This window comes from Notolepis coatsorum (genome assembly GCF_963971535.1).
Source record: "Notolepis coatsorum genome assembly, chromosome: 10".
Lineage (NCBI taxonomy): Eukaryota > Metazoa > Chordata > Actinopteri > Aulopiformes > Paralepididae > Notolepis > Notolepis coatsorum.
This window is the reverse complement of record NC_140174.1, coordinates 13,109,401-13,131,600: the sequence shown is the minus strand read 5'-3', so window position 1 is coordinate 13,131,600 and position 22,200 is coordinate 13,109,401.

Here is a 22,200-nt window from a genome sequence, read left to right as displayed (position 1 = left end):
GAAACCGTCTATAACATCGGTAGGAGGAGTCGTTCACGTCACAAATACCGATCGAACTGTCCAAGGCCACATGAATGACATGAACTTTTTGTTTAGTTTCTTTTAAATAGTGGTATTCCCTCGCTACAAGTTAACGTGAGGTCGTATCTGTGCTGCTGTGATAGGTTTCATGAGCTGCTTACTTGCATTGAATAAAAAAAAACAGGTGCCAAACGTATAGGAGGTCCAGCCCCTATTACCAGACCAGAGGTTGTACGATAACAGCGTTTACACAAAGAAAAACGAAGGAAAATAAGAAGCTATTTTTCTCTGGGTCACAAAGAAGCTAAAGTAAAACTAAATTATGTAAATATGGATAATTTATATCAAAAGTCCTCATTAATTATTTCATGATGTTATTGTACTTTTTAAATGTTCTAAACGGAACCATTTTATATTGTATATATATTTTGTTTTATTTTGTACTGTTCATTGTACTTGCTTTAATTTAGAAACAATATGAATAAAGAAAAATACTGTGGCAACGTCTCCGTCCTCCTTTTGGTCTTGTTTACTGCATACTATATTAGTAATATGAGTATACTGAGTAATAGTGCTAATCAGCTCTATGTACAGAGTTGTAGTATTAATATGTACAGTGATACAGGTATAAAGACACTATACTGGCCAGCAGCGTAACTAGTAAGAGTAGGTAAGGGATATGTACAGATATAGATATATTATCTACAGATATGTAAAAAGATTTATATGCTGGTATGTACAGATGTGGATAGATATATATATACAGTAGAAATAAATATATATACGGTATATACAGCATTATTGTACATGCTATCATGCAGAGTTGTATGAGTTATATGCAGGTATATTCAGACAGATATGGATATATATATCCGTTAAATGTAAATATATAAATGTATATATAATGGCATATACAGCACTATTGTACATGTTATCATACAGAGTTATTTGGGTAGACTATAGTATGAGGTCAAATAAAATGCCATTGTTATGAGACATGGTGGTTTAGCTGGTATTCATATCTTTTATTAAATAAGGGAAATAGACTTTTTACACAACAAATCCAACAAAAACATTCAGTTAGTGACTTAGGTAGAAAAATAAAATACAATCACTTAGCTGGTACACAAGCCCAACAGACCCTTTTTCCTGTGAAACAATGATTTGCTCCTGAAGAATAAGACACAGGACACTAAAGTACACAGAAGTACACATGAACATTAACACTTTCACACGACAAAGGGTTAACCATTTCACAACCATAACAATAAAAGGAACTTGAACTTGAACCACACTAGTGGTAGTGAAGGGGTTAATAAAGGTTCACTTGGTCCTCCTCTTCTTACGGGGTTTTTGGTCTGAGTCCTCGTCGTCCTTGTCGTCATGGACACCGCTGACCGTCACGTCGACCGAGAGGTGGAGCGGGATCTGCAGCTGATTGGCTCCCGTCCATGTCCACAGACACAACTCTACCCTGTGGGGCGTCCAGTCCCGCTGGCTGTCCACTGAGGATGAGGAGGACAAGCAGACATCACGTCAGTACAGACATCAGCGACATGTTGAAAAGAGCCTTCATAAAACAACAAAAGCAAATAAGCCCAACTCTCACTAGATTACGGTCAACGGTTTCTTTTTACTTTCTCATCACAGCAAAGAGAGACAGTTTATTGCATGCACTCATCTGTGTTTCACCACACACATGAGTGCATGCTTACCAACTGTCCGTCTGCAACACTACTATCACCAACATCTAAGAAGGGAGATCCCCCCTTGAATGGCCCTTCTAAGGTTTCTCTCCTCCACACTGCCTGTGGAGCTTTTTTCCCTATTGTTAGGTTTTAGTGAGTTTTTCCTTACCTTCGCGTGGGGTATGTCTGGGAGTGCTTGCATTCTTTCATTTATTTGCATTCATCTAAAAATGTTTGGACCTTATGGTGTTCTTGTTCTGTTCTTGACTTATTGTTATGTTGTCTTCTTGACTTGTTTAAAGAAGACCTGTACGGCCCATGGGGACATTAACGTGTGTTGTCGGGCCCTATAAATACATTTGATTTGATTTGATTTGATTTATACTAGGACTGGGTGATTAATCCAGTGTCAATTTAAATTTTTGGTTTCCCACAAACCACAATCATGAAAACAAGATAATCGAGGTAAAAATTTTATTGTGCAGCATGCCGTGTTGCTCTCATTCTGTCTCATGTTGTAAATGCAGCACACCCTTCCTTGGCGCACACACACACACCAAGCCCAAACAGTAGTTTAAGCTGGTGTTGAGAGGGAGGAGGGGCCACAGTGCGTTTCTCCAGTTATTTCTAAGCGTCCTTGGACTCCTTGGTAACTTGTAGAAGATGACAGAAAGGCATGACTTTGGTCGAGAAGAAAGGTAAAACTAATAGAGTCGTCGTCATATGATGTTTTCAAATTAGTGAGTAACCGTGTTTAATAATCGTGATTTTTGCCATAATCAAGCAGCCCTAGTATACATACACATAACAGTATACACATGCAGGCACTGCAGTAAACCAGTACAGGTTACATACTTGGAAAGTACAGCAGTATTACTGCAATAAGTCCAACCTAACCTCTCAGCCACTACCTCACCTTTGTTGAGTGTTTTTGTGCGCTCCACCATCTTGTCCAGGTAGAGGGCATAGTGCTTGGCTGTGTACTGGAGGCCTGTAGCTGTTCCGCAACCGTTCCTATTTCCGGGGTAGGCCTGATTGGCCCCGACAGGCACGTGACCCGCCGCGGCCACGCCCCGCGGCAGCCCCAGGACGCGGCAACGAGGCTGGCCTTCAACGCCGCCCGCAGCATTAGGAAGGAGTTCGCGGCGCCTTTCACATCGCAGTGCAATAATATATATACTAATATATACTAATATACAATACGGCTCACTTTTCCCACTTCAATGACAGAGCCGCTGTTTAATAATATTGTCGTGGCGGAGCTCCGTCGCGGCAGCATTATGTAGCAGTAATCCCCCCTTTTTTACCATCGACTAACTAGCTCAATTGGTAACGCTGCTTGGCTGTGGATCCTATGCTCCGTTTGTGACAATCTTAAATCTTTTTTTTTTTTTTTTTTAACGTGCATTGCACTATAGCGTATTGTATATTGTATGGTACAGAGGTACAATTTACAGTAAGGTGTATATTAGTATATATATTATTGCACTGCGATGTGAAAGGCGCCGCGAACTCCTGCGGGCGGCGTTGAAGGCGGAAAGCGCCTGTGAACCACAGCAGCCTCGTTGCCGCGTCCTGGGGCTGCCGCGGGGCGTGGCCGCGGCGGGTCACGTGCCTGTCGGGGCCAATCAGGCCTACCCCGGAAATAGGAACGGTTGTGGAACAGCTACAGGCGTACTGGAGCCTCAGCCCAGGTACACTTTCCACTGCCTCATCAGCCATGAACGCTACCTGGTCCGGCGCCCCGGCTGCCAGCACAGCTGCAGATCAAAACAAACCATCAGGCCACGCTAAGGGAAGCTTCCCCTATATCTTTCCAATCTAATTAGCTTAGCCTCTAGCAGCTACCATACCAGGTCCACAAGATGGCTACTTAAAAAATTAAAATAAAAAGAGAATACACACTGAACTAGGAAGAACAGCTTTTTCAAGCTTTGCACCTTGGGCATGGAATTCAGTGGTTCTCAACTGGTCTAGCCTCGGGACCCAACATTTTCCTTAGTCATTAAGTCGCGACCCAGATTTTTGAACGACTAAGTTAGAAACATGAAATAAACACAAAAAAGTGCAACAAACGTGCAACTAGGGCTAAAAACCCAATGAAATAAAATAATAATAAATAATATGCTTCTTAGCAGATTTCTTAGCTTAACATAACAGACCTAAGTTTGGGGGAACTAATGGGATAACTGGGGTTGCAACAAAAGTGCAACTAGGGCTAAAAACCCAATGAAATAAAATAATAATAATAATAATAATAATAATAATAATAATAATAATAATAATAATAATAATAATAATAATAATAATAATAATAATAATAATAATAATAATAATAATAATAATAATTATAATTATAATAATAATAATAATAATAATAATAATAATAATAATAATAATAATAATAATAATAATAATAATAATAATAATAATAATAATAATAATAATAATAATAATAATAATGATAATAATAATAATAAATAATTATGCTTCTTAGCAGACTTCTTAGCTTAACATAACAGACCTACAGTAAGTTTGGGGGAACTAATGGGATAACTGGGGTTGCAACACAAGTACAACTATGGCTAAAAACACAATGAAATAAAATAATAATAATAATAATAAATAATATATCCTTCTTAGCAGACTTCTTAGCTTAAACATCCCAAGGAACTAATAACTGGGGATGTTGTTTGCTCCTGACAAGAGTCTCAAAGTCTGGGGTGATGGTAGACAAAGCAACTCTGAGGTCATGCTCAATATCCAATCTGTTCCTCTGCTTTGTCTTCAGCTGGACCAGAGCTGAGAAGCCACTTTCACAAAGATAACTAGTGGGGGGGGGGGGGAATTATATAAAAAAGAAAAGAAAAAAAATTTACACACACATCCACGACCCACTCAAAATGGCCCCGCGACCCACCAGTTGAGAAACACAGGACCATATCCACTTACCGGTAGATACCCTGGTCTCTCCCTGCGAATTTAAATCTGTATTACATAACTTCCTACAAGAAGAATGTCGCTGCTTTCTGTAGTCGGGTCCCAACTGCAAAATTACTGTATTACCCTGTATTTTACTGTCATACACTTTTACTATTATGTAGACTATTGTTGTGTTTTTGTGTTTACATGTGATGTAATGTATATTGTATACATGCACTTTTATTATGTTCTTGTGTGATGTGCCGCACATTTTATTGCTGTCTGACATATTGCAAATGTTATTGCTGTCATCTTGGCCAGGTCTCCCTTGCAAAAGAGATCTTGTATCTCAATGGGACTTCCTGGTTAAATAAAGGTTAAAAAAAAAGAAACACTGCAGGCGAAAGTAGCCCCAAATCTGATTTCTTTGCTCATATGTGACTCAGATCAGTTTTTTTTTAACGGCACAAATCACGTGGAGTTTGAGTTTTCAACCAAGGACACTTCGACACGCTGCCCGGGAAGGAGGGGGAATCAAACCGGGAACTTTCCGACTACCAGACGACCGCTCTACCTCCTGAGCAACTTGTTCCCCCAAATGTGAGGAACAAATTGTAAAGCACTTTTGATAAAAGCTGTATATAAATGCACCATTTACCATTCATAATGTGAACAGCCAAACAAACGAAAAAAATCCGATCTAAGCAATAAATCAGAATTGAGCAGTAAAAGACTTGCAGTGTGAACGCAACCACTGTGGCCCCCAGACCACGCGCGGTCAATATGTTTCCTGCATATTAACTACACCCCAAACAGAGCCTGGAGACTCGCAGAGGCTCGGTCCTGCCGGCTAAGCTCTTTATTCCCGCGTACTTAATGAGAAGGCAATCAGTCGGTCCATTACGAGGGTCACCGAGACAATTATCCAGGGTGAATTGTTTTCCCGACTAATCTACTGAGAGGACACACACACACACACAAGTTCCACAGTATCAACAGACCAGAGAGTGTGTGGCGTGTGGCACTCACCTGAGGCCGTGGCGGGGCCAAGGCCCTTGAGGATGCAGAGCTCCGCGATGGCAGCCTGGGTGTCGGGGAGGAGGCTGAACGCCATCCTGGAACACGCATCCACCGCATACTTGGTGTTGGTGGCCACCAGCTCCTGCAGCCGAGGGCGGTACTTCCCCCTCTGCACCAATCAGGGGAGGAGAGAGAGAGAGAGAACACATGGGGTCAATCAGGGAGGGGAGGAGAGAGAGAGAGAGAGAACACATGGGGCCAATCAGGGGAGAGAGAGAGGGAACACATGGGGCTAATCAGGGAGGAGAGAGAGAGCCGACAGGGCGGTTTGTATCGAGTGCTGCTCACCGGCGGTAGACGATATCTGGAAAGAGTTGATGGCCTTATTTCCACACTAAACATATTTCAGAAATGATATAATATCTGGCTGTATTGAGCTCATGTGGGATTATTATGACTTTATAATGTGTATAACTTGTGCCTCATCTTCATTACATAACGTTTAACAGATAGGGCATACAGACCCTCATCTGCACCTTTGTTTACACTGTTTATTTTTCTCATATTTGTATATTCAGATACAATTTTATTGCCTATATTTATGTCTTTCTACTATTACCCCCCATTATTCTTTTCAATAAAAGAATATCTTGTCTCATCTCATCATTAGCTATGTTCAGCCTGGCTGGGCCTAGCCATGGTCTAGCAGCATGGTATGGTACGGTTGGGTTTGTGTCTCCATTGTGTTTCTTGTAACCTCTCTGGTTGCTAGGCAACCTTTTCAAAATGTACATGATTACCACGATGATACAATACTCCTAGCCGGCTTTTGGCTCACCTTGTGAAAGGTGGCTGTCTCAGCCGAGGATCCAGCCAGGTTTGGCCAGGTTCTAACAACAACAACACGGTGTGCCAGACGAGGCCACAGCATGGCTAAACCCTGGCTAGTGGAGACTAGGCCACAGCACGGCTAAACCCTGGCTAGTGGAGACAAGGCCACAGCACGGCTAAACCCTGGCTAGTGGAGACAAGGCCACAGCGCGGCTAAACCCTGGCTAGTGGAGACAAGGCCACAGCTCGGCTAAACCCTGGCTAGTGGAGACAAGGCCACAGCACGGCTAAACCCTGGCTAGTGGAGACTAGGCCACAGCTCAGCTAAACCCTGGCTAGTGGAGACGAGGCCACAGTGCGGCTAAACCCTGGCTAGTGGAGACTAGGCCACAGCACGGCTAAACCCTGGCTAGTGGAGACAAGGCCACAGCTCAGCTAAACCCTGGCTAGTGGAGACTAGGCCACAGCACGGCTAAACCCTGGCTAGTGGAGACGAGGCCACAGCTCTGCTAAACCCTGGCTAGTGGAGACAAGGCCACAGCGCGGCTAAACCCTGGCTAGTGGAGATGAGGCCACAGCTCAGCTAAACCCTGGCTAGTGGAGACTAGGCCACAGCACGGCTAAACCCTGGCTAGTGGAGACTAGGCCACAGCACGGCTAAACCCTGGCTAGTGGAGACGAGGCCACAGTGCGGCTAAACCCTGGCTAGTGGAGACTAGGCCACAGCACGGCTAAACCCTGGCTAGTGGAGACTAGGCCACAGCACGGCTAAACCCTGGCTAGTGGAGACTAGGCCACAGCTCAGCTAAACCCTGGCTAGTGGAGACTAGGCCACAGCACGGCTAAACCCTGGCTAGTGGAGACTAGGCCACAGCACGGCTAAACCCTGGCTAGTGGAGACTAGGCCACAGCACGGCTAAACCCTGGCTAAACCCTGGCTAGTGGAGACGAGGCCACAGTGCGGCAAAACCCTGGCTAGTGGAGACGAGGCCACAGCTCGGCTAAACCCTGGCTAGTGGAGATGAGGCCACAGCACGGCTAAACCCTGGCTAGTGGAGATGAGGCCACAGCACGGCTAAACCCTGGCTAGTGGAGATGAGGCCACAGCACGGCTAAACCCTGGCTAGTGGAGACTAGGCCACAGTGCGGCTAAACCCTGGCTAGTGGAGACGAGGCCACAGTGCGGCTAAACCCTGACTAGTGGAGATGAGGCATTCTGTTGTGGAAGGACAGCTCATTCACTGAGAGACTTACACTGCATCAGGGTAAGACATTCTAAGTCATTTAGTAATATCTTTAAACTGAGACTTGATTGCTGACTTGACCAGCTGACTTGATTAAGGGGCGTGTTTAAAGCGGCCATTTTGTTTCCTTAAGTGACCCATTAAAAGCTGCTTCCTGCTTAAAGACAGCACTTGTGTACTGAGTGTGATCTCAGAGCCCTGTCACTGCTTAAAAGCAGAACCTCAGCCTCTCCTGGAATCACTCTGTACTACATTCTGTTGTGGAAGGACAGCTCATTCACTGAGAGACTTACACTGCATCAGGGTAAGACATTTTAAGTAATTTAGTAATATCTTTAAACTGAGACTTGATTGCTGACTTGACCAGCTAACTTGATTAAGACATTTTAAGTAATTTAGTAATATCTTTAAACTGAGACTTGATTGCTGACTTGACCAGCTGACTTGATTAAGGGGCGTGTTTAAAGCGGCCATTTTGTTTCCTTAAGTGACCCATTAAAAGCTGCTTCCTGCTTAAAGACAGCACTTGTGTACTGAGTGTGATCTCAGAGCCCTGTCACTGCTTAAAAGCAGAACCTCAGCCTCTCCTGGAATCACTCTGTACTACATTCTGTTGTGGAAGGACAGCTCATTCACTGAGAGACTTACACTGCATCAGGGTAAGACATTTTAAGTCATTTAGTAATATCTTTAAACTGAGACTTGATTGCTGACTTGACCAGCTGACTTGATTAAGGGGCGTGTTTAAAGCGGCCATTTTGTTTCCTTAAGTGACCCATTAAAAGCTGCTTCCTGCTTAAAGACAGCACTTGTGTACTGAGTGTGATCTCAGAGCCCTGTCACTGCTTAAAAGCAGAACCTCAGCCTCTCCTGGAATCACTCTGTACTACATTCTGTTGTGGAAGGACAGCTCATTCACTGAGAGACTTACACTGCATCAGGGTAAGACATTTTAAGTCATTTAGTAATATCTTTAAACTGAGACTTGATTGCTGACTTGACCAGCTGACTTGATTAAGACATTTTAAGTAATTTAGTAATATCTTTAAACTGAGACTTGATTGCTGACTTGACCAGCTGACTTGATTAAGGGGCGTGTTTAAAGCGGCCATTTTGTTTCCTTAAGTGACCCATTAAAAGCTGCTTCCTGCTTAAAGACAGCACTTGTGTACTGAGTGTGATCTCAGAGCCCTGTCACTGCTTAAAAGCAGAACCTCAGCCTCTCCTGGAATCACTCTGTACTACATTCTGTTGTGGAAGGACAGCTCATTCACTGAGAGACTTACACTGCATCAGGGTAAGACATTTTAAGTCATTTAGTAATATCTTTAAACTGAGACTTGATTGCTGACTTGACCAGCTGACTTGATTAAGGGGCGTGTTTAAAGCGGCCATTTTGTTTCCTTAAGTGACCCATTAAGGGCCAGGTGTTAGAAAGCACTAATTAGTGATAGGGATTTAAAGGCCTGCTGGCTTAGCGTCAGCGAAGTGTCGAGAAACGAAGAGGGACAAAGAGGAGTTTTCCTGGAGTTCTCTGCAGAGGGATCCAGGGATCCACCCAGTGCTAAGTACATCATAATCCTATCTTACACTCCACTCTGAAAAATCTCCCTTTCCCTCCCACTCTGCTATTTCTCTACTTCCTCCCTGCCACTCTTGACACCACAATGTGTCTCATATCCACAATCTGCTCCCCCAGAACAGACTCAACCCACCCACGGCAGTTTGCTAGCAACCCGGCTAATCTATCCTACCCTCCTACAGCCACTAATACACCTGTCACAGTACAGGGAGGCCTATGGAATTGTCAATCAGCAGTCAAGAAAGCTGACTTCATTACTGCCTACGCCCATAGTCAAAATCTGCAGCTCCTGGCTCTAACTGAGACCTGGATAACCCCCAATAACTCATCAACACCTGCAGCATTATCTACAAACTATAACTTCACTCACACACCTCGACCTTCCAGGCGGGGTGGAGGCACTGGCCTCATGACATCTCCTTCATGGACTACAAACGTAACACCCCTCCCAGCACTGTCACTCTCCTCTTTTGAATATCATGCAGTATCTGTCTCTAATCCTTTCAATCTCACCATTGTTACACTCTACCGCCCTCCAGGTCCGCTCGATCACTTCACAGATGAGCTGGACATGCTTCTAAGCTCCTTACCGGAAGATGGTACCCCTCTCCTTCTATTGGGCGACTTCAACCTGCCTGACTCATCTCAGTCAGTCATAGTAGTCTCCCTCCTACAATCATTTGACCTGACTCCCACTGCCATGCCTCCCACCCACAAAGCAGGCAACTCCTTGGATCTCATATTTTCCCGTAACTCCAGCATCATTAACACCACGGTAACTCCCCTACATGTATCTGACCATTCCTTCATATCCTTCTCACTAACTCTCATGCTTAACCGAAAGGTCTTCACCCCAACTCAAACCGTCTCACTCAGACGCAACCTGCCCTCCCTATCCCCCTCCACCCTCTCCTCTGACATACTATCCACTCTACCTTTGAGTGACACCTTCTCTGCTCTCTCCACAGAGATGGCAACCTCCACCCTCCTCTCAGCCCTTGCAACCTCCTTCGACAAGCTCTGTCCCCTCGTTGAGAAACCTGCCCGCCGTTCCCCACCCAGTCCATGGCTGACAGATCCAGTGAGAGAACAAAGACAGGTCCTGAGAGCAGCTGAAAGGAAGTATAGAAAGTCACGCCTCACTGCTGACATCGACACATATCACAACCTCTTGTTAACATTCTCCAAAACCATTACTAATGCCAAAGCTTCTTTCTTTCACCATAGGATCGAGGCCTCTGCCAAGAATCTTCGCAAACTGCATGCTACCATGTCCTCCCTCCTCACTCCCCCCCCACCCCCCCCTCCCTCATCTTTCTCTGCCGAAGACTTTGCGATCTTCTTTGAGGAAAAAGTGGAGAACATCCGCAGCTCCTTCTCCCAACCCCCACCCATTCCAAATGCTGAATCGAGAACCTCATCCTTCACTCTGTCATCTTTCTCTCCCATTACAGAAGCCGAGACCCTGACACTGGTAACGTCGAACCGTCCGACTACATGCCAGCTGGACCGGCTACCTTCCCCACTCCTCCAGTCCATAGCACCAGACATCCTCCCATTCCTAACTGCAACCATCAACTCCTCACTCAACTCGGGGGTGGTCCCCACCTCCCTAAAACAAGCCAGAGTCACGCCCCTCATAAAAAAACCATCCCTGAACCCTACCGTCATAGGCAACTACCGTCCTGTCTCTCTTCTCTCCTTCCTTTCTAAAACACTTGAACGTGCTGTATCCAACCAACTTACTGCTTATCTCTTACAGAATGACCTCCTAGACCCTAATCAGTCAGGCTTCAGGACTGGTCACTCCACAGAGACAGCCCTCATTGCGGTCACAGAGGCACTTCACTTAGCAAAAGTGAAAGGCCTCTCCTCTGTCCTGATTCTCCTAGATCTATCTGCAGCCTTCGACACAGTCAACCACCAGATCCTCCTCGCGGCCCTCGCAGGAATGGGAGTGGCTGGCTCTGCGCTGACATGGTTGTCATCATACCTCAATGACCGCTCCTACCAAGTGTCATGGAGAGGGACCCTGTCGGCCACCCGCCCCCTGCGGACGGGTGTCCCCCAGGGCTCGGTTTTAGGACCCCTTCTCTTCTCCCTCTACACTAAATCACTGGGTAACATTATCACGTCTCATGGCTTCTCCTACCACTGTTATGCCGACGATACTCAACTCTTCCTCTCCTTCCCTCCCTCAGATATCCACGTCTCTGAGCGGATCTCGGCCTGTCTGTCCGACATCTCCGCCTGGATGACGACCAACCACCTCAAACTGAACCTAAGCAAAACAGAATTGCTCCACCTGCCGGCCAAATCCTCCCCCCTGACCGACCTTTCCATCACAGTCGAGAATGCAGCTGTGACCGCGTCCCCGACCGCCAAGAACCTTGGTGTTGTCCTCGACGACCAGTTGAACTTCTCTGCTCACATCGCAGCGACAACCAGAACCTGCCGATTCCTCCTGAGCAACGTCAGAAGGATACGCCCCTTCCTGACAAAAGAAGCCACCCAACTCCTCGTCCAATCAACAGTCATCTCCCGCCTCGACTACTGCAACGCACTGCTCGCTGGCCTCCCGGCCACTGCCACTAAGCCTCTTCAACTCATTCAGAACGCAGCGGCCCGCCTGATCTCAAACCTACCGAAGTCGGCCCATGTCACCCCACTTCTTAGGGACCTGCACTGGCTCCCCATTGCTGCACGAATCCGCTTCAAGGCCCTTGACCTAGCATACCGTGCGGCAAAGGGAACTGCTCCCGCCTACCTCCGGTCAATGGTCTCTAACTACACACCCTCAAGACCCCTACGCTCTGCATCTTCTGGCCGCCTCAGACCTACTCCTATCCAAGCTCCGGGAGGGTCATCAAAGAGAAGTCGCCTATTCTCAGTCCTTGCCCCACAATGGTGGAATGAACTACCCACCCCAGTTAGGACAGCCGAAACACGTCCAATCTTTCGCCGTCGACTAAAGACTCACTTCTTCAACCATTATCTGAATTAAAAAAAAAAAAAAAAAAAAAAAATCTAACCCTAACTAACCATACTGTCATGCACTTGTCCTAATAAACTAACCTACACTGTAGCACTCAACACTTTGATGAACATTGTTACTCAGCTGATAGAGTTGTGCTCTTCCTGATGGCTTGTCGTACAGAACTTGTAAGTCGCTTTGGATAAAAGCGTCAGCTAAATGACTAAATGTACTTACAGTGAGCTTCCACTCCATTATTTTAATCAGCTCTGACCGAGCGACATATCTGTCGGGTCGACTGACGATGGCAGCAGGCAGCGCCTCCTGATACCTGGGCAGTGACACAGAGGTCAGAGGTCACATGCCTTTCTTCTTCTGACTAGATCAGGTTAAATTGAATAATAATAATAATAATAATAATAATAATAATAATAATAATAATAATAATAATAATAATAATAATAATAATAATAATAATAATAATAATAATAATAATAATAATAATAATAATAATAATAAACGTTATTTGTATAGCACATTTCATACAAGAATTGCAGCTCAAAGTGCTTCACAGCAGCAAAAAATACAAAGTCAAGGTAAGGCACACAGAACACCAAAACATCAAGAGCAATGCATAAAGTGCAGACATAAAATAAGTATAAAACTAGCATGAAATAGATAGCAGCAAAATAGACCAACATGACCAACATGAACATTGCCCCCTCCCTCTGTTTCTGGCTGCTGGACACACTGAAGGGCCGCAAACAGGTAGTCCGCTACAACAACCTCACCTCTCTCCCTCTGACCACCAACATTGGGGTACCACAGGGGTGTGTTCTCTCCCCGTGGCTTTTTTCCCTCTACACAAACAACCTCCGATCAGCATCCCCCTCAGTCAAAACGCTGAAATACGCGGACGACACCACCATCCTAGGGCTGATCTCCAACAACAAGGAGGATGACTACCGGCTGGAGGTGGAGCGGACACCAACATGGTGCAGAGAACACAACCTTATACTCAACGAAAGCAAGACCGTGGAACTCATCATTGACTTTCGGAAAATCACACCCACTAAAACACCCATGCTCATCAATAACCAACCCATTTCAGCCACAGACACATTTAAATACTTAGGAACACACATCAGCAATAAACTCAACTGGGATCATCACACCACTCATCTACTTAAAACAGCCAATCAAAGATTATTCCACTTGAGACAACTCAAGAAGTACAAGGTTTAGGAAGACTTTAATGATTCAATTCTACACAGCCATAATACAAAACATCATTTCACTCTCCATCACTGTATGGTACGGCAACACACCCAAACACACACTACACAGACTAGACAGGATCATCATAAGGGCATCCAAAATCATTAACTGCACACTCCCCACCCTGGACTCCATACACAAACATCACACCATCACACGCGCACACAAAATCATCAGTGACCCAGGGCGGCTAGGTGGTGTAGTGGGCAAGGCACTCGCCACCAATGTGGAGACGCTGGGTTCGCGTGTTCGAATCCAGCTCTCCACATTGTTTTCAGTTTAGCTGGTCGTCCGCAGTAATACACATTGGCCGTATTACGGGGAGGGAAACTGAAGGGTGGGGATCGGGCGTTGTGGACAGCGACTCCTACAGGTCGGTTGGTGCGCCTGCGCAGTAGAATCAGGAAGTGTCGGGGGCAGCATGAGCCTCCCACGCGTTACTCCTCGCCACTGAGAGATCGAGCTGCGCAGGTGAAAAGATGCGACTATGCTGTTACCTCAAGTACCGGAGGGGACTTGTGCTATGTATGACTTAGTCCACATTGCAGCCGGCTTGTGGCAGGCAAGAAACAGCGTTCGTGACAGGGGAGGGTTGAATTGGATGATACGAAATTGGGATGGGAGAAAATATAGAAAAATGGGAGAAAAAGTGGATCAAAAAAAAAATCATCAGTGACCCCCTGCACCCAGCTCATCACCTCTTCCAACTCCTCCCCTCTGGTAGGAGGTTCAGGTCACTGGGCAGCCGAACAGTTAGGTTCAACAACAGTTTCTTCCCCAAGGCCATACAATTACTTAACTCCAACTCCTCCTAATTTTACCCCCTGCTGTTATGTTATGTTTATGTTCCATGTGTCTTCTTATGTCTTTGTGGACTGTGGTGTATTGTCGCAGCTACCACCTGCACCGTGCTCGAATTCCACCGGCCTGGCCATGTGGCAATAAAAGGAACTTGAACCCCAAATCACCTAGTTTTTTCATATTAGGATCTAACATCGCAATAGGCCTCTTTGTTTATGGTTTGATTATCACTGATACACATAATATCTAGTGTAACTGAGGGGTACAATTCCCTGACTGTATTGATAAGTATGGTATCATTAAACCACTACCGCTTTATGTACTTTAATTACTGGCCATACAGTACACGATATCTAAGTATGATGAACACTTTCCCACATATGAAATCAGGTCCACACAAAGGTAATAGTCAAATATTTAATATATAGCAAAAGGTACATATAATAATTACTTATTACATTTATGATTTGAATTGAATGCTCTTGTAAGGCAAATGAGTACTCGTATGCAAATCAACACTGAATGTCCAATCTCTGGTTACACAGGAAGCAAGTATACAACCTGGCTCTTAGGGGATTATAGCGATGGTCACTTAATGATTATAGCTGGATAATATACTGAAGGGGTCCCGCCGGTTGTAAGCCAGTAAGGGGGGTAGGAGAGCCGTCGGCTGTATCCCGTCTGGTCAACGATTTCCAGGGAGAATTCAGGTACAGAAAACAGTGCCCGTGGAACCTTGATCCACAGATGAATACACTTGGGCTCTCTTGTAGACGATAGCTGTAGCTGTCGCTGTCGGTCCACAACGAAGAAGAAGCGAGGCGACCTCAGTCTGGTCTGAGCGCTGTCTCACCTTGGCTCCTCTCGGGGTAAATCCAACACTCACCGGTGTTGGCGATTATCCGCTCCACAAATCAAAGCACCAAAGCAAATAGATATTCCATGCCGTATAGGGCTCAGCAGTCGTCGGGGTAGGTAATCCAATGTGCAGGTCCACTCGTCCTCGCCCAGAACTCCTCGGATGAAAGCACCACGCGTGGTCTGCCCAGCCTGGTTAAGACTCTAGATAACGCGAGGAAACGATGGGGGTGCTGCTCACTTTAGAACTCTAACCGAACGATGCACCATACATAATAGACTATTATTACTTAATAGAAATACGGTGCCAAACTCTGGCAATTCAGCTATTAATTCGCACGAGGTCTCACTGCTATTCTAAGGCCAAACAGGCCGTACTACACCGCACGCGGTATCGTGGGGTGAGGCTTCACGTCTTGTTACTTAGTTGGGTAGAAGGGTAAAGGACTAAGAGGAATTCTACATTTCTTGCGCCATATTTATATGCACAGTGGACAAGTAGTGCCGCTCTGCTTTCGGTAGCCGTATTCCTGCGCGGAGCTGAGGCTAGTAAAGGCATGTCTCGTCGGTACCTTTGAACTTGAACACCAGGGGCTTGTCCCTGGCGCCTGGTCCTTTTGTCCAATAAGAGAATGAACTATTATGGGCTGTAGTAGAATAAAGGGATATTCAGTGTATATGTACAAGGAATATACAAGGGATATCAAACGATATACAAATACTATTAAATATATATCCATAAATAAATATATATATTCGGTTTAATCTGATCCTTCACAACAGCCGCCCCCTAATTAGTCCCACCTAATTAGCTGAGCAGAGACAGATTAACCGCACTGTCCACTACTCAATGTCCGCTGTAAGGGTCAGTCAACTCACAAAGTCATAGGGTCATGGTCGTCATCAATAGTATCAGGGAGCCTTGGCAGTTCTATTAGCCTCGCTACGGGTCGGGTGTAAGTCCGTCCTTGGACGAGCACTTCAGCTGCTCGGACCTTTCCATCGGCACCGGTGATCACTTTGCTTACGCGGCCAGCCGGCCACATAGCTCTGGGTAGTGACTGGTCGATGATCATGACGACTGTTCCTTCTGTCAAATTGTCTCTCTCTTTTACCCACTTCTGGCGGGTCTGTAGAGACGGTAGGTAGTGGAGTAGGAAGCTGTTCCAAAACTTATCAGCCAGTACTTGACTGTACCTCCACATTCTTCGGCCGTTCGCTTCTTCAGGCCTGTACATTGTCTGTGGTAGCGCGGGGTCCAGCCGCCCCATCAAGAGGGTGTTGGGGGTGACTGGGTCGACATCTGCTACATCACTTGAGACGTAACCGAGGGGCTTTGAGTTCAATACTCCCTCGATCTCCGTGAGGACTGTCATTAGGACTTCTTCCGCCACAGTCTGGGCCCCAAGCACGGCGTACAGGGCTGTCTTTATGGAACGTACTTCTCTTTCCCAGGTTCCACCGAAGTGAGGTGCGTTCGGGGGATTAAACTGGAAGTCAATCTGGGATGGAGCGAGGTGGGTCTTAAGTTCTGGGCCCATAGCTTGGAAGCTCTCTCTCAGCTCTCTTTCTCCGCCTTTGAAGTTTGTCCCGTGATCGGACAACAATGTAGACGGTTTTCCTTTCCGTGATGTGAATCTTCGGAAGGCCATAAGGAATGAGTCTGTGCTCATGGTTGGAAGGAGTTCGATATGTATCGCTCTGGTGGTCATGCATTTGAATACAATACCCCACCGCTTCTCGGTTCCTCTTCCTCTCTTTATATACAGCGGGCCAAAACAGTCCATACCGGTGGAGTGGAAGGGCTTGTCGCCGAGTCGGAGGCGACAGGGAGGTAGGTCAGCCATCCGGGGTATACTGGGCTGCGCGCGCCACTTACGGCAGTCTAGACAGGTTCGCTGGAAGCGCCGCACTGCTTCTCTCCCTTGCAGTATCCAATAACGACGTCTGATCTCCGCGAAGACTCTCTCTGCCCCTGCGTGGTGCACATCCTCGTCGTATTTCTTTATGATCAGCTCTGTGACCTTGTGTCGGCTGTTCAAGACTATCGGGTACTTAACGTCATCCGGTAGGTCTGGGGCTCTCCGCAGACGACCACCCACTCTGATGAGATTATGGGCGTCGCTCTCGGGGGCCAGATGAAGCAGTCTGCTGTCTGATGGGACGGGTTTTGCTCCCTGTAGACAAGCTAGCTCATCGGGGAACGAGTCTCTCTGGGCTTGTTGTAGTAGAAGGAGTTCTGCTTCTTCGTAGTCAGCTGCTGAAATGTCAGTTGTGGGCTGAACCTCTGGGTGGTGCCACAGAAATGTCTTTAGCTGCGCACCCTCTAGGGTGAGGCAATCGTCTAGAACCGGGTCTGTGGGGACGAGTGTGTGTGTCAACCCACAGAACATAGGTTTCTTGTTCTCTGCCTCCTCTTTGCTCGCCTCCCGTGGGGTGGGTGTAGGCCACTCTTCTTCGGGGAGCTTGAGGAACTCTGGCCCGTCACTGTAGAGGTTGGGACGGGTGAGGTCATCCAGGGACATTCCCCGGGTGATGACGTCAGCTGGGTTGTGTTTGGTGTCCACATACCGCCAGCTGGTTACTTCTGTTAACTCTTGAATCTCGGTGACTCTGACTCCCACGAAGACCTTGTATCTGCACGAATCAGACCGGATCCATGTGAGTACGGTCATGGAGTCTGACCACAAGATTGTTCTTTGCACCGGAATGGTGAGTTCACGTTGGATTAACGTGGCGAGCTGCGCTCCTGCTAGGGCTGCGCAGAGCTCTAGGCGCGGGATAGATTGTTGCTTGCGTGGGGCTATTCTTGAGCGAGCCAGGATGAAAGCAGTATGTATTTCTCCTCCCTCCTCTTGGGCACGCAAGTAAGCCACCGAACCGTAGGCTACTTCGGAGGCGTCGCTGAATACGTGCAGGTCGATCTTGCATGTCTCTGGCCTCACTGTGGGTGGGAAGTAGCTGCGGCGTATATTAACACCGGGGAGTGAGCGGAGTTCCGTCTCCCACTCTCTCCATGTGGATGCAAGGTGTTCGGGTATGGGATCGTCCCAGCCCTGGTCTTTGTCCCATAGCGCTCTTACAATCATCTTTGCCCGGGTGGTGTAAGGTAGAATACATCCCAACGGGTCATATTGTCTGGCGAGTGTTCTGTATACACTCCGTCTGGTGGTCGGTATTGCCGTCGACCTTCCCTGCTCCTTGATCAGGGGTTTGTGTCTATAATGGAGCGAGTCTGTTTTGAAGCGCCAGACTAGTCCTAGTGTCATTTCTTGGGCTTCTCCTGGGATGGTCGCCATCCAAGTATCGCTGCTCGCTGCCTTGTCCTCGGGGGAGAGGCTGCGCAATACTGGGGGGTCGCTGCTGGCCCGCTGCCGGAGATCAAAGCCGCCTTTGATCAGGGAGGCGCGGAGCTTGAGTAGGAGAGCCTCGGCTTCTTCTGGCGTCGAGACGCTTTGTAAACAGTTGTCCACGTAGAAACTATTTGTCACACTTTGTCGGACCTCTTCATCTGCTGCTGGGTCCTCTGGGGTGAGGCTGCGCAATACTGGGGGGTCGCTGCTGGAGGCGCGGAGCAGCGCACGACGTCGCCAGTCAATTTTCTTTATGTGTCCTGCTGTGATTCGCTTGTTAATCTCAGCGCGGTACACAGCCTCTTGAGCGGGGTCTTTGGCTAGGCGCCGCTCTGTGCTCAATAGATACCGCTCCGTCGCCTCTTTTGTAGCACGAAAGGTGGGCATTCCCTCTCGCCTCAGGAGTGGAGTTGCGTATCTCATCACTCCGCTGACGTTGACTCTCTTTGTCCCGTGCTCGAGGAGGGCTATAGCGTAGATATCTTCCTTAGAACAAATGTCTTTCTTTTCGTTCTTAAAGGGCATTGTCTCTAGTGTCCATAGCCTCTCTACATGCTGCAGGAGTGTGGTGTCTCCTTCTGTCGCTCTGGAGTGGAGGCAGCCGGTGGCTGCTGTTCGGTTAAGAGACTTGGCGAGGGGGCCTTGTAACGTCCATCCTAGGCGGGTCTCGACTGCTGCAGGACAACCTCTGGGTCCTGTATGGACCCGGTCTATCGGGACTATGAGGTCTGCATGGTCGGAACCTATCAGCAGGGTCGGGGTGGCGCCGTCTATGAGCGGGATAGGAAGTTGACGCAGGTGCACATATTTCTCCATCAGCTTGGCGATGGGGTAGGTGTACTGCGATAGTCCTATTTCTTGGCTGGTGAAAGCATTAGTAATCCTGTACCGTCTCTCTGGCTGCCCGCTTGCTGCGATAGTGAAGGAGACATTCTCGCCCTTTATCGTCTTTAGATCTCGTCTTATTGTCCGAATAGTCATCTGGTTCTCGCTCCCCCGTAGCCCCAGCTGGGCCGCAGCGGACGCGAGGAGAAGGGTCTTCTCTGACCCGTCATCAAGGACGGCGTAAGTGTCCATGATCTTGTCTTGGTAACTCAGGGTTACACGGACCACCTTTAAGAGCACCTGGGCGCCGCTGCTGCTAGCGGGGTCAATGTACATAACACTTGCCTTTGTGCTGTTGGATGGTGCAGGCTTTCTTTTGTTACTGTCGTGTAGGACATCCAGATGGGCTCCGTCACACCGACTACACTTCTTCTTTAGGCGGCACTCGGCTGCCATGTGACTGCGCGCACATCGGTAACAGCGCCTGTTGGACTTTATCCAGTGACTTACTTCTTCAGCGGTCATCTTCTTGAACTGGTCACATTGTGACAACCAGTGTTCCTTCTCGCAGTACGGGCACACCATCTTCCACTTCTCTTTCGTCGAGGGGGTACTGTGGTTCTTGCTGCTCGGTACTGATTCTGATTGGTGCATGACAGTCACCGATCTTCGGCCATCGTTTACTCTCCTAGGTCCCTCTCTGGAGCTTGGCGTGCTCCGCACGAACGTATCCAGCCGTAGGCTGCTGACTTCTCTCGCCAGGAAGTCAACTAAATCTAGGAGGGATGGCTCGGGACCGTTAGGATCACGGTGGTCTCTTTGCCGCCTGAAGCGCTCCTGTCGGGCGGGCGGCAGCTTCTCTAAAATCCTCTCGACGTTCGAGTTTGCGTATAGTTCGTGCATACCCTTTTCTCGTTGCGCCCCCAGCATCCCTACCAGGGATTGTACTTTTATAGACAGGTCGTCTAGTGAGCGATTGTCTGTTGCTGGGGGTAGGCGATCAATATGCCTTATCTCCTGTATTACGTAATCCCATATACGTCCATATCTCTGGTCCAGCGCTGCTAGAGCCGCGGTGTATGGGGTCGTAGAGGTGGCATAGGCCAGCGCTATGTTGTGCGCTCGGGGCACTTTCAGGTGCTTCAATAATATTGCATACTTGTGGCGTTCATCAGCGACATCCACCATCATTGTCTCTAAGCACATCCGGAGCTCCGTGTACTGTGCTCGATTCTCATGGGTGAAGTCTGGAAACGTCGGTGTGCCAATGTATGACGCCATGGATGGCTGGCACATCGGTGAGCGTTGGAAGAGAGGCCTCCTGGGCGAGTCTCTTCTTACGCCTCTCGGTGGGCTGGTACTGGCAGGGTACCATGGCCCGCTGGTCCAGGTGCTATTCCTCGGGACTGGTCGTGCGTCGTGCTCACCCGTGAGTCGAGTCGGGGGTCTGTAGCGCAGAGCCGCGGGGGTATAGCCTGGGCTGTACTGGACCTCCTGGTCCTGTGGAGTAATGTGCTGCTGTCGGGCTTGACTCTCCTCTTCTCCCTCTTCTTCTTCTGCCAGGTCATCTAGATCCTGTAGTCGTTTATTTAGCCTCTCAGCCGTGTCCGCCGTTCCTTCCTTGTAGCTGGGTCTCACTTGGACCGGTCGGGGAAGGAGTTCGGAGGGGGGTGTAGACTCTCTCTGGTGGTCGAGTTCAAGGTCGCCTAATCGGTTAGGGGAGGGTGCCCTTGACGTGTGTCTTGACGAGGCTCTGGAACCCCTTGTGGAGGGAGGGGGTGTTGCCCTGGTGATCAGCTGCTCCATTAGCTGCGCTTGTAGTCTGTCGCGCTCGCCCTGTAGTCTGTCGCGCTCGGCTTCGCGCTGGATGAGAGCGATGTCGCGCTCTGCTTCTCTTTGGGCACCGTCAGCGGCACGCTGGGTGTCGGACCGGTCTCTTGCCATATTCTCTTCCGTCTGAAGGCGTCTCATCTCCAGGCGTATGTGCTCTTCTTCACTCCGTTGCTATGTTTGGAGTCGATCGCGTTCACCCTGAAGTCGATCGCGTTCACCCTGGAGTCGATCGCGTTCGGTAGAGGCTGTCAGGCTGACGAGGAACGCCTGTGACAGCATCCTCTCCGCCTCGCTGGGGGAAGACGCTTGTAGAGGTGAGCCGCTCCTGACTGTACTCGTTGGGGAGTCCTGGAGCTCTATCTCCTCGGCGCTCTCCTCATCTTGTTCCGTGCAGAGTTCCACCTCTGGAGGGTTGTCTTCCTCCCGGAGCTCTGGGGGGACTACTTCTTCGGTATTGGCGGGGGGTAAAGTCGTGTCAGTTCCCTCCTGGTCCCCACCGTGAGCTTGGTCAGTTACATTAGAACCCACTAGGGCCTCTGTGGTCGGGGTATCCTGGTTGATAGGGTTGTTGGACATAATTTTACTTTCTACTTTTACTGCGTTTACTGTTTGTAGAAGGCTAGGTAGTTTACTGACAGCGTAATCCTCTAAGTACTGAGGTGGCTGTCGTCTACGTTGCGGGCGTTCTACTTTAGGAGGACCGTTTCGTGGAGTGTTCATCATAGGCCATTTCAATATTAATACCACTATATTAATATTACACTGATTACCCTCCGGCTCGAAGGACCAATTGTAACTGAGGGGTACAATTCCCTGACTGTATTGATAAGTATGGTATCATTAAACCACTACCGCTTTATGTACTTTAATTACTGGCCATACAGTACACGATATCTAAGTATGATGAACACTTTCCCACATATGAAATCAGGTCCACACAAAGGTAATAGTCAAATATTTAATATATAGC